We start from the raw sequence: 13,404 nt of genomic DNA, 5'->3' as shown, positions 1-13,404 counted from the left end.
CACCATTGGGGGGGCCAGAGCAGCGAACAGTTTTGACTGGGCTGAGCGGGAGCTGTACTTCCTCAGTGGTAGGGAGGCGAGCAGGCCAGAGGTGGATGAACGCAGTGCCCTTGTTTGGGTGTAGGGCCTGATCAGAGCCTGGAGGTACTGAGGTGCCGTTCCCCTCACAGCTCCGTAGGCAAGCACCATGGTCTTGTAGCGGATGCGAGCTTCAACTGAAAGCCAGTGGAGAGAACGGAGGAGCGGGGTGACGTGAGAGAACTTGGGAAGGTTGAACACCAGATGGGCTGCGGCGTTCTGGATGAGTTGAAGGGGTTTAATGGCACAGGCAGGGAGCCCAGCCAACAGCGAGTTGCAGTAATCCAGACGGGAGATGACAAGTGCCTGGATTAGGACCTGCGCCGCTTCCTGTGTGAGGCAGGGTCGTACTCTGCGGATGTTGTAGAGCATGAACCTACAGGAACGGGCCACCGCCTTGATGTTGGTTGAGAACGACAGGGTGTTGTCCAGGATCACGCCAAGGTTCTTAGCGCTTTGGGAGGAGGACACAATGGAGTTGTCAACCGTGATGGCGAGATCATGGAACGGGCAGTCCTTCCCCGGGAGGAAGAGCAGCTCCGTCTTGCCGAGGTTCAGCTTGAGGTGGTGATCCGTCATCCACACTGATATGTCTGCCAGACATGCAGAGATGCGATTCGCCACCTGGTCATCAGAAGGGGGAAAGGAGAAGATGAATTGTGTGTCGTCTGCATAGCAATGATAGGAGAGACCATGTGAGGTTATGACAGAGCCAAGTGACTTGGTGTATAGCGAGAATAGGAGAGGGCCTAGAACAGAGCCCTGGGGGACACCAGTGGTGAGAGTGCGTGGTGAGGAGACAGATTCTCGCCACGCCACCTGGTAGGAGCGACTTGTCAGGTAGGACGCAATCCAAGCGTGGGCCGCGCCGGAGATGCCCAACTCGGAGGTGGTGGAGAGGAGGATCTGATGGTTCACAGTATCGAAGGCAGCCGATAGATCTAGAAGGATGAGAGCAGTGGAGAGTTAGCTTTAGCAGTACGGAGCGCCTCCGTGATACAGGGGAGAGCAGTCTCAGTTGAATGACTAGTCTTGAAACCTGACTGACTTGGATCAAGAAGTTCATTCAGAGAGAGATAGCGGGAGAGCTGGCCAAGGACGGCACGTTCAAGAGTTTTGGAGAGAAAAGAAAGAAGGGATACTGGTCTGTAATTGTTGACATCGGAGGGATCGAGTGTAGGTTTTTTCAGAAGGGGTGCAACTCTCGCTCTCTTGAAGACGGAAGGGACGTAGCCAGCGGTCAGGGATGAGTTGATGAGCGAGGTGAGGTAAGGGAGAAGGTCTCCAGAAATGGTCTGGAGAAGAGATGAGGGGATAGGGTCAAGCGGGCAGGTTGATGGGCGGCCGGCCGTCACAAGACGCGAGATTTCATCTGGAGAGAGAGGGGAGAAAGAGGTCAGAGCACAGGGTAGGGCAGTGTGAGCAGAACCAGCGGTGCCGTTTGACTTAGCAAACGAGGATCGGATGTCGTCGACCTTCTTTTCAAAATGGTTGACGAAGTCATCTGCAGAGAGGGAGGAGGGGGGGGGGGAGGAGGATTCAGGAGGGAGGAGACGGTGGCAAAGAGCTTCCTAGGGTTAGAGACAGATGCTTGGAATTTAGAGTGGTAGAAAGTGGCTTTAGCAGCAGAGACAGAGGAGGAAAATGTAGAGAGGAGGGAGTGAAAGGATGCCAGGTCCGCAGGGAGGCGAGTTTTCCTCCATTTCCGCTCGGCTGCCCGGAGCCCTGTTCTGTGAGCTCGCAATGAGTCATCGAGCCACGGAGCGGGAGGGGAGGACCGAGCCGGCCTGGAGGATAGGGGACATAGAGAGTCAAAGGATGCAGAGAGGGAGGAGAGGAGGGTTGAGGAGGCAGATTCAGGAGATAGGTTGGAGAAGGTTTGAGCAGAGGGAAGAGATGATAGGATGGAAGAGGAGAGAGTAGCGGGGGAGAGAGAGCGAAGGTTGGGACGGCGAGATACCATCCGAGTAGGGGCAGTGTGGGAGGTGTTGGATGAGAGCGAGAGGGAAAAGGATACAAGGTAGTGGTCGGAGACTTGGAGGGGAGTTGCAATGAGGTTAGTGGAAGAACAGCATCTAGTAAAGATGAGGTCGAGCGTATTGCCTGCCTTGTGAGTAGGGGGAAGGTGAGAGGGTGAGGTCAAAAGAGGAGAGGAGTGGAAAGAAGGAGGCAGAGAGGAATGAGTCAAAGGTAGACGTGGGGAGGTTAAAGTCGCCCAGAACTGTGAGAGGTGAGCCGTCCTCAGGAAAGGAGCTTATCAAGGCATCAAGCTCATTGATGAACTCTCCGAGGGAACCTGGAGGGCGATAAATGATAAGGATGTTAAGCTTGAAAGGGCTGGTAACTGTGACAGCATGGAATTCAAAGGAGGCGATAGACAGATGGGTAAGGGGAGAAAGAGAGAATGACCACTTGGGAGAGATGAGGATCCCGGCGCCACCACCCCGCTGACCAGAAGCTCTCGGGGTGTGCGAGAACACGTGGGCGGATGAAGAGAGAGCAGTAGGAGTAGCAGTGTTGTCTGTGGTGATCCATGTTTCCGTTAGTGCCAAGAAGTCGAGGGACTGGAGGGAGGCATAGGCTGAGATGAACTCTGCCTTGTTGGCCGCAGATCGGCTGTTCCAGAGGCTACCGGAGACCTGGAACTCCACGTGGGTCGTGCGCACTGGGACCACCAGATTAGGGTGGCCGCGGCCACGCGGTGTGGAGCGTTTGTATGGTCTGTGCAGAGAGGAGAGAACAGGGATAGACAGACACATAGTTGACAGGCTACAGAAGAGGCTACGCTAATGCAAAGGAGATTGGAATGACAAGTGGACTACACGTCTCGAATGTTCAGAAAGTTAAGCTTACGTAGCAAGAATCTTATTGACTAAAATGATTAAATGATACAGTACTGCTGAAGTAGGCTAGCTGGCAGTGGGTGCGTTGTTGACACTACACTAATCAAGTCATTCCGTTGAGTGTAATAGTTTCGACAGTGCTGCTATTCGGGGGCTAGCTGGCTAGCTAGCAGTGTTGTTTACGTTACGTTGCGTTAAAAGAACGACAATAGCTGGCTAGCTAACCTAGAAAATCGCTCTAGACTACACAATTATCTTTGATACAAAGACGGCTATGTAGCTAGCTATGTAGCTAGCTACGATCAAACAAATCAAACCGTTGTACTGTAATGAAATGAAATGAAAATGTGATACTACCTGTGAATGCGACCGGGTTGTGAGTCTATTCGGTAGACATTGGCTAGCTGTTGGCTAGCTGTCGGCTAGCTGTTGGCTAGCTGTTGGCTAGCTGTTGGCTAGCTAGCAGAGTCTCCTACGTTAAGGACGACAAATAGCTGGCTAGCTAACCTCGGTAAATTAAGATAATCACTCTAAGACTACACACTCTAAACTACACAATTATCTTGGATACAAAGACAGCAAAGAGAGCTATGTAGCTAGCTAACACTACACTAATCAAGTCGTTCAGTTGAGTGTAATAGTTCTACAGTGCAGCTAATCGGTGGACGTTAGCTAGCTGGCTAGTGAAGACTACGTTAGGACGGCGAAATACGATAATTACGCAATTATCTTTGATACAAAGACGGCTATGTAGCTAGCTAAGAAGAAATTGCTAAGATTAGACAAAACAAACCATTGTGCTATAATGAAATGTAATGAAATGTAATGAAAAAGTTATACTACCTGCGGAGCGAAATGCGGATGCGACCGCTCGCTCCAACCCGGAAGTGACATAAGGCTGTAACGTAACAATGTGGAAAATGTCAATGGGTCTGAATACTTTCCAAATGCACTGTAGTTAATCCAGAGATTCTTACCTTTGCCTCAATTTGGAAGTCTCATCCAGATCATCATGGCATTTGTATTTTATGATAACCATAATAACAGCAAATTAGCATTTCATTTTGGGGGGTAAATACAGGCGAATATACTGAAAAAAGTTATCTTGTCCTAGAGAGATTTACACGGTTATCTAAATGTCAGGCCAGGGTAAATCTACATGAAACACATCCCTTATTTGAGCTAAACGACTATCCCTTAACTGAGCTAAACGACTATCGCCCCCGTACCACTCACTTCCTTCATCATGAAGTGCTTTGAGAGACTAGTCAAGGATCATATCACCTCCACGCTATCTGACACCCTAGACCCACTCCAATTTGCTTACCACCCCAATAGGTCCACAGACGACGCAATCACAATCACACTGCCCTAACCCATCTGGACAAGAGGAATACCTATGTAAGAATGCTGTTCATCAACTAAAGCTCAGCATTTAACACCATAGTACCCTCCAAACCCATCATTAAGCTCGAGACCCTGGGTCTCGAACCCGCCCTGTGCAACTTGGTTCTGGACTTTCTTACGGATGTCCCCAGCTGGTGAGGGTAGGAAACAACATCTCCACCCACTGATCCTCAACACTGGGGCCCCACAAGGGTGTGCTGTCAGCCCACTCCTGTACTCCCTGTTCACCCATGACTGCGTGGCCATGCATGCCTCCAACTCAATCATCAAGTTAGCAGACGACACTACAGTGGTAGGCTTGATTACCAACAACAACGAGACGGCCTACAGGAAGGAGGTGATCGCCCTCTGAGTGTGGTGTCAGGAAAATAACCTCACACTCAACAAAACAAAGGAGATGATCATGGACTTCAGGAAACAGCAGAGGGAGCACCCGCCCTATCCACATCGATGGCACAGTAGTGGAGAGGATAGTAAGATTTAAATTCCTCAGCGTACACATCCCGGAAAAACTGAAATGGTCCACCAACACAGACAGCATAGCGAAGAATGCACAGACAGCATGGCGAAGAAGGCTCAACAGAGCCTCTTCAACCTTAGGAGGCTGAAGAAATTTGGCTTGTCACCAAAAACACTCACAAACTTTTACAGATGCACAATCGAGAGCATCCTATCAGGCGGTATCACCGCCTGGTACAACAACTGCTCCGCCCACAACCGTAAGGCTCTCAAGAGGGTAGTGAGGTCTGCACAACACATCACCGGGGGTAAACTGCCTGCCCGCCAGGACACCTACACCACCTGATGCCATAGGAAGGCCAAAAGGATAATCAAGGACAACAACCACCCGAGCCACTGCCTGTTCACCCCGAATGCGCGGTCAGTACAGGTGCATCAAAGCAAGGACCGAGGCACTGAAAAACAGCTTCTATCTCAAGGCCATCAGACTGTTAAACAGCCATCACTAACATTGAGTGGCTGCTGCCAACATACTGACTCAAATCTCTAGCCACTTTAATAATAAAGAATTGGATGTAATAAATGTATCACTAGTCACTTTAAACAATGACACTTTATATAATGTTTACATACCCTACATTACTCATCTCATATGTATATACTGTACTCTATACCATCTACTGAATCAAACATTATTCTGATCATCTCAAATGTATATACTGTTATCTATACCATCTAGTGCATCTTGCCTATGCCATTCAGCCATCGCTCATCCATATATTTATATGTACATATACTTATTCATTCCTTTACACTTGTGTGTAAAAGGTAGTTCTAAATTGTTAGATTACTTGTTAGATATTACTGCATGGTCGAAACTAGAAGCACAAGCATTTTGCTACACTCGCACTAACATCTGCTAACCATGTGTATGTGACCAATAAGATTTGATTTGATTTATTTTAAGTGCTTCTAAAATCCCCTATGGGAAAAATGAAGGGACCCATTTCCCTGATCTCTTGGTTTTATGGGTATTATGATTTATACTGTGGTACTCTAGTCTGTTCAAACTCTCTTTCGTATCGTGCGAGATTCCTAAATATTGGAAAGCTGCCGCGGTCACCCCCCTCTTCAAAGGTGGTGACACTCTAGACCCAAACTGTTTACAGACCTATATCCATCCTACCCTTCCTTTCCAAAGTCTTCGAAAGCCAAGTTAACAAACAGATTTCTGACCATTTCTAATCCCACCGTACCTTCTCATCTGTGCAATCCGGTTTCCGAGCTGGTCACGGGTGCACCTCAGCCACACTCCAGGTACTAATTGATATCATAACCGCCATCAATAAAAGACGGTGCTGTGCAGCTTTCTTCATCGGCCTGGCCAAGGCTTTTAACTCTGTCAATATCCACATTCTTATCAGCAGATTCAACAGCCTTGGTTTCTCAAATGACTGCCTTGCCTGGTTCACCAACTACTTCTCAGATAGAGTTCAGTGTGTCAAATTGGAGGGCCTGTTGTCTGGACCTCTGGCAGTCTCTATGGGGTACCATAGGGTTCAAATCTCGGGCCGACCCTTTTCTCTGTATATATCAATTATGTTTCTCTTGCTGCGTGATTCCTTGATCCACCTCTATGCAGATGACACCATTCTGTGTACTTCTGGTCCTTCTTTGAACAATGTGTTAACAAACCTCCAAATGAGCTTCAATGCCATACAACGCTCCTTCCGTGGCCTCCAACTGCTCTTAGGGGCACGGTGATGATAGTTTGTAGACTGATTACCTTTACAGTCCATTGAGGTACTTAACACTGTGTTATAGTCTCCTACCATAATGATTAGAACATTTGTTGCCTGTAAGTTCAATAAATTGGTATAAATGTTTTCGAAAAAGTGTGGATCATCCTGATTTCGACCATACAGATTAATGAGCCAAATCTCTTTTTCTTCCACTTTCATATTCAAAAGGATCCACCTTCCTTGCGAATCATTCCTGGTTATTTGCACCTTCAGATAAAATAATTTGTTAATTAATATCATCACACCCTTTGAGTTCCTTTGTCCATGACAGAAAATTATTTCACCACCCCATTCCTTTTCCCACGCATTTTCTTTTAGCCACGTAGACTGATCTTCTTTTTTTTTAATAATCTGCCAAACCATTACAATTATAACTAGATATACTTATTTCACACCTTATCATAACTGGATACTATTCTCAGGCTAATTAGTGCTTGTAAAATTACTGCCATCAGAGGTATTATGAAGGTCAAAACTAGAGCTTTCAAATGTCTGATATTTAGAATTCAAGAAATAGGTTCTAGCAATGTTTTTTAAAATTCCATTGCCTGTTTGCCTGTGAGCCAATGCAACAGATGTTAGAAAATTGAGACAAAATATGTGCGTAACAAATCTGAGTAGGTTGATGTGTATGATTTTCGATTTGATATAATCAGAGTGTGTACGATGTCTGTATAAGACTATAATGTGTGATGTCCAAATAAATAATAACTCTGCCAATTTGCATGTTTTGAGTGTCTATGTGTGTAACATGTAGTGCGTATAGCCTTAATATTCATAATTGTAATCCATATTGTATCACCATCATAGTTGCATCATTATTACCCTTAACATAATTGAAAAACACATCCCAGCATTTCCATAGCAATTGACGTTTCACATGTTCATGAAAGAGACCTTGCATTACTCTAGCCTCTTAGGGATAGGGCTGTCTACTGCCCCCGCTGGAGTAATTGCGTGCCCATGGTAAACATAATTATTTTTTGTCAAAAGTTGCTAATATATGCAAATAAAAAATATTATTGAATAGAAAACACTCTAAAGCTTTTAAAACCGTTTAAATTGTGTCTCTGTGTAAAGCATAACTCTCAAAATATGCATTCTCCCAAACTATCTCTTCTCATCAGAAAACTTATGCCACCTTGACGTCATCACAGACACCCTCCACAAACAGTTACCGCTCCCAGAACAATCTCCACGTGTTCAGCGTGATCTCAGCTTTCAATGGGGCTTGTCATTGTGAGAATCGCCCGCTCGCGAGAGTTTGAGCACGCGGTATGCTCCCAGTCAATCAAAAACAGCTGTCACTTTTCTCTGCTCATTGGTAAAGTGCTCTCTTTCTTCCAAGATCGATTGAACGGTGCCTGTGTTTCTGTTTGTTCTCAAAATTGCTGTACACCTTTATAACATGTTAAAGCTTGATTATGAAGTTAGTTTGACAAGTTAACTAGACATATAATATATAATTTCAACGTTTTGGTGCGCAACTACATCCATTTTGCGTAAATTTCGACCGAAATGTGGGTATTTTGAGAACCGAAAGATATAGACTTGAAAACTAAATGCTGATTTGGTAAGTATAATCCCTTCCAGGTCGTTTGATGGAAGAACAACAAAGGTAAGGGAATATTTAATGTATTAATTTTGGGTTTCTGTCGACTCCAAGATAAAGGAGTCATGATGCTACTGTGGGAGCGCCGACTCCATATTATAGTCTAGTGAATGCAAAATGTAACATTAAAATTACATGTAACAATGCAATTGCATTTAGAAGAAGTGTATCTTGCTATACATATGTAAAACATGCATATTTAGTCAAAGTTTATGATGTGTATTCCTTGTTAGCTGACGTTATCTGCCGGGGCTATCGTCATTTCTCAGGACATTTGGGTAGCATTTTTTGAACGATGCATCATTGTAAACAGAGATTTATGGATATATATAGCATATTATTGAAAAAAAAATGAATGTACTGTGTAACATGTTATATTACTGTCATCTGATGAAGATTTCAAAAGGTTAGTGAAATGATTTTTCTTTTAATCCTGCGTTTGTTGATTGCATATTTTTTCCTACTTGGCTATGCTAATGAGCTATGTCTGCGGTGGTGGTTTGACATAAATATGTGCTATGTTTTCGCTGTAAAACATTTTAGAAATCTGACTTGCTGGCTAGATAAACAACTTGTTTATCTTTCATTTGAGCTATTTTACTTGTTAATGTGTGGAGGTTAAATATTTTTAGGAATATTTCTTGCGTTCCCTGCGCCACATTCCAGCTGGGGGGGTGGGGGTGGGGGCGCGTGTCCAAATGGGAACTGGTGTCTCTAACAGGCTAGAGACGGCTTCACTACAGTACAAATGTATTCCGTACAATATGTTATTATTCCCCACTGCCCTTACTTTGATATCGTCCCCTTGCTTGTTGTAAACAAGACAATAGAGAGAGAGGGAGAGAATAGAAAAGAGAGAAAGAGAGAGTGAGAGAAGAGAGCGAGATCAGGTGTGTGTGTGGTATGTATAAGTCCATATGTGTAAGCAAGCATGTAGTTGAGTATGTGTGTGTTCATATCCACTTCATAATGTTCAGATATTTTAAACAGTTCCCATACCTTCTTTTTAAATGAAAATTATACAAATCTAAAAGTAACTTCTATTGCCATTGCCAGTATGTAAAAAATTGCCATAAATCCAAAAAATAAAAACATTGCACCCCTGCAGGTAGAAAATGTCACCGACCGGCTAAAATCGGTCTTATGTAGCAAAATTTGAAATTGTGTTTGTTACATTGGATAAAAGTAGAGACTCAGAGCTACAAAATGGTATAAAATACACTACAGTTGAGGAACAATGGGAAAGACATTTTGCTTTGAAATTTGTAAACTCACTTTTGAGAAAATGACCTTTGAATGTTTTGCTACTACTATTGGAGACCCCTTCTTTGTCTACACCCATTCAGCATCGTTCACACCCTCTTAAGCTTTAGCCCCACCCATCTCTTTAAGGGTTGATCTGAATGTACTAACTGCAGTCAAGCACCCAAGCTAACTTGGGTGACTGAGCCCCAGCTGAGGGAAGAAGTACAACTGCCAACACCAGAGTCCGAAGAGATACATTCTAATAACAAGTATATCACATAAGCATATTATGCAGATAAGACATCTGAATTATCTATGTTAACCAACTAAAACCTACACTCGATCCCTCCGATGTCAACAATTACAGACCAGTATCCCTTCTTTCTTTTCTCTCCAAAACTCTTGAACGTGCCGTCCTTGGCCAGCTCTCCCGCTATCTCTCTCTGAATGACCTTCTTGATCCAAATCAGTCAGGTTTCAAGACTAGTCATTCAACTGAGACTGCTCTCCTCTGTATCACGGAGGCGCTCCGCACTGCTAAAGCTAACTCTCTCTCCTCTGCTCTCATCCTTCTAGATCTATCGGCTGCCTTCGATACTGTGAACCATCAGATCCTCCTCTCCACCCTCTCCGAGTTGGGCATCTCCGGCGCGGCCCACGCTTGGATTGCGTCCTACCTGACAGGTCGCTCCTACCAGGTGGCGTGGCGAGAATCTGTCTCCTCACCACGCGCTCTCACCACTGGTGTCCCCCAGGGCTCTGTTCTTGGCCCTCTCCTATTCTCGCTATACACCAAGTCACTTGGCTCTGTCATAACCTCACATGGTCTCTCTTATCATTGCTATGCAGACGACACACAATTAATCTTCTCCTTTCCCCCTTCTGATGACCAGGTGGCGAATCGCATCTCTGCATGTCTGGCAGACATATCAGTGTGGATGACGGATCACCACCTCAAGCTGAACCTCGGCAAGACGGAGCTGCTCTTCCTCCCGGGGAAGGACTGCCCGTTCCATGATCTCGCCATCACGGTCGACAACTCCATTGTGTCCTCCTCCCAGAGCGCCAAGAACCTTGGCGTGATCCTGGACAACACCCTGTCGTTCTCAACTAACATCAAGGCGGTGGCCCGTTCCTGTAGGTTCATGCTCTACAACATCCGCAGAGTACGACCCTGCCTCACACAGGAAGCGGCGCAGGTCCTAATCCAGGCACTTGTCATCTCCCGTCTGGATTACTGCAACTCGCTGTTGGCTGGGCTCCCTGCCTGTGCCATTAAACCCCTTCAACTCATCCAGAACGCCGCAGCCCGTCTGGTGTTCAACCTTCCCAAGTTCTCTCACGTCACCCCGCTCCTCCGTTCTCTCCACTGGCTTCCAGTTGAAGCTCGCATCCGCTACAAGACCATGGTGCTTGCCTACGGAGCTGTGAGGGGAACGGCACCTCAGTACCTCCAGGCTCTGATCAGGCCCTACACCCAAACAAGGGCACTGCGTTCATCCACCTCTGGCCTGCTCGCCTCCCTACCACTGAGGAAGTACAGCTCCCGCTCAGCCCAGTCAAAACTGTTCGCTGCCCTGGCCCCCCAATGGTGGAACAAACTCCCTCACGACGCCAGGACAGCGGAGTCAATCACCACCTTCCGGAGACACCTGAAACCCCACCTCTTTAAGGAATACCTAGGATAGGTTAAGTAATCCCTCTCACCCCACCCCCCTAAGTTTTAGATGCACTATTGTTAAGTGACTGTCCCACTGGATGTCATAAGGTGAATGCACCAATTTGTAAGTCGCTCTGGATAAGAGCGTCTGCTAAATGACTTAAATGTAAATGTAAATGTAACTAATTCTGATTCTTCCGTCACAACAGACAGACACAGCTGTAGGCTATTTGCGCAAGGGATAAGAAGTAATTAGGTAGGCCTTTTTTATTACATTTCCACCGGATCAGAGCATGACATTTTTCCCCTTTCATGCCAAGTGGTAATCGAAAGCGAAAGAGCTGGAAAAATGTGTCAAATATGCTACGTTGAGGAACTATTATCATTCAATATATTAACATACAGTAACCAAACAAACATTGTATTTAGCAATGGTAATTAACGGTATGTGTGACATCCCCGCGGCCTCTAAAATGGATAATTCCACACAGACCAGCGTGAATCACGCAGGTGTCTCGTGTGCCATACAATTTTTTTTATATATATATTTGCCACTGCTCAACTAAAAAATCTTGGTTGACCAACAGCCCATTTACTAAATGGGGTCAGCCCTAAAATGAATTGTGGGCAATTCGAGGTGACCTTGTTAGCCATTTGGCAGGAGAATGGGGGATGGGAGCAGAATAAGGATATAATAATAATAATAAAATATATGCCATTTAGCAGACGCTTTTATCCAAAGCGACTTACAGTCATGTGTGCATACATTCTACGTATGGGTGGTCCCGGGGATCGAACCCACTACCCTGGCGTTACAAGCGCCATGCTCTACCAACTGAGCTACAGAAGGAGGGATTTCCTGAGCCAAATGTGTCAAACAATACATCACTGTCACATATGATATTGTGACACAGAGGGCTTATTTATTCACATATTTGCAGAGTAAAGGTAGAGTAATAATGATTCACTGTTACATTGTAATAATTATGTATGTCCTATCAAGTTGATTTAAGAGTTAGCGGAGAGGATGTTTTCCATTATTATAACATAGCCCCTACAATAGTATATGCATTGGTTGAAGTTCAATGTTAAATTCAAATTTCCCTGCCATCATATCTAAGCCAATATGACACCAATGTCGATTGAAAATTCGCAAATCAACTTGGACGTCCATGACCTGTCCAGGGTCTACTGAGAACCAATATACCAGATTTGACAGGGTCTTTAGCATGTACATGCTGACTACACCACTCACGTTACAATTTAAATTTACACATGTAATTAAATCATTTCATTAAATCTGCTCACGAGCATCTGCATAGCCAGGCACTAAAATAGAACTTGGTTCTATTTTTCACGCATGACACGCTGCAAGTCCTGCCTCTCCCATCTGGTGATTGGTTTTTAGGAGGATATACCCACATGGGTGATTGATAGAGGAAAATATAGTTTAGATGATCAATTATGTATACATTAATGATTAGAACCATTTATGCTAATACTATTATGTTATGATTTGAAAAGTATGGGTTCTTAATTGTACTGTTACTGAAAATGTAAGCAGAAATGAATTGTGTCTGTGTCTCCTGGGAAAGTTTAAGAAGGAGGGATAAGATAGTTTTTCAAACAGATAAGAATGTTTTGGTTGGATTCCATTAGTGGAGAGAAGTATATCCTTTAGACAGGTTGGAATGTAGTTTATGAGGGGAGTGAAACTATCTCCAGGACCGAATACTACGCCATTGTAAGGCTGGGAGAGGGTGTGAAACTGATGATGTCATTTTATGTCTTCTTTCTTTAAAATGTAATGTTCTTTGTATTTTGGGTCAGTACTCATCAATAATAAATGCTGAACTTGTTTTTAAGACTGGTCTCTTGCTAATTCATGCAAATGATAAACTTACAACTTATCATGAATTAGAAATGAGTGCGAATTGAATTGATTTTGGCAATAAAACATAAAGGGATTAAGAATTCCCCTATCAATTTGGTCCTTCGAACCGAATCTAAACATCTCTCTCTGTGCCTGGAGGTAGTAAGCTGGAAAATCGTGCACGGACGAGTTTGACTCATTTTACTAAAGACCTGACCTTTGAATTGAGGTTAAAATTGAAACAGGCCTGCGTATTATCACAGAGGACAGAGAGAGTGACTAGATACAACGAACATTGCTTTCCCAGTCGGCGATAAGGTCAGTATTTTTTATTCTTGATTAAGGGGGAATGATTTAAATTATCATAGAGTGGATTTAAGTTGTTCTCAGTTTAAAAGTCAACTCTACAAATAGGCTATGCTTGG

Source organism: Oncorhynchus gorbuscha, linkage group LG05, assembly GCF_021184085.1.
Source record: "Oncorhynchus gorbuscha isolate QuinsamMale2020 ecotype Even-year linkage group LG05, OgorEven_v1.0, whole genome shotgun sequence".
Lineage (NCBI taxonomy): Eukaryota > Metazoa > Chordata > Actinopteri > Salmoniformes > Salmonidae > Oncorhynchus > Oncorhynchus gorbuscha.
This window is presented reverse-complemented; position numbering follows the sequence as displayed.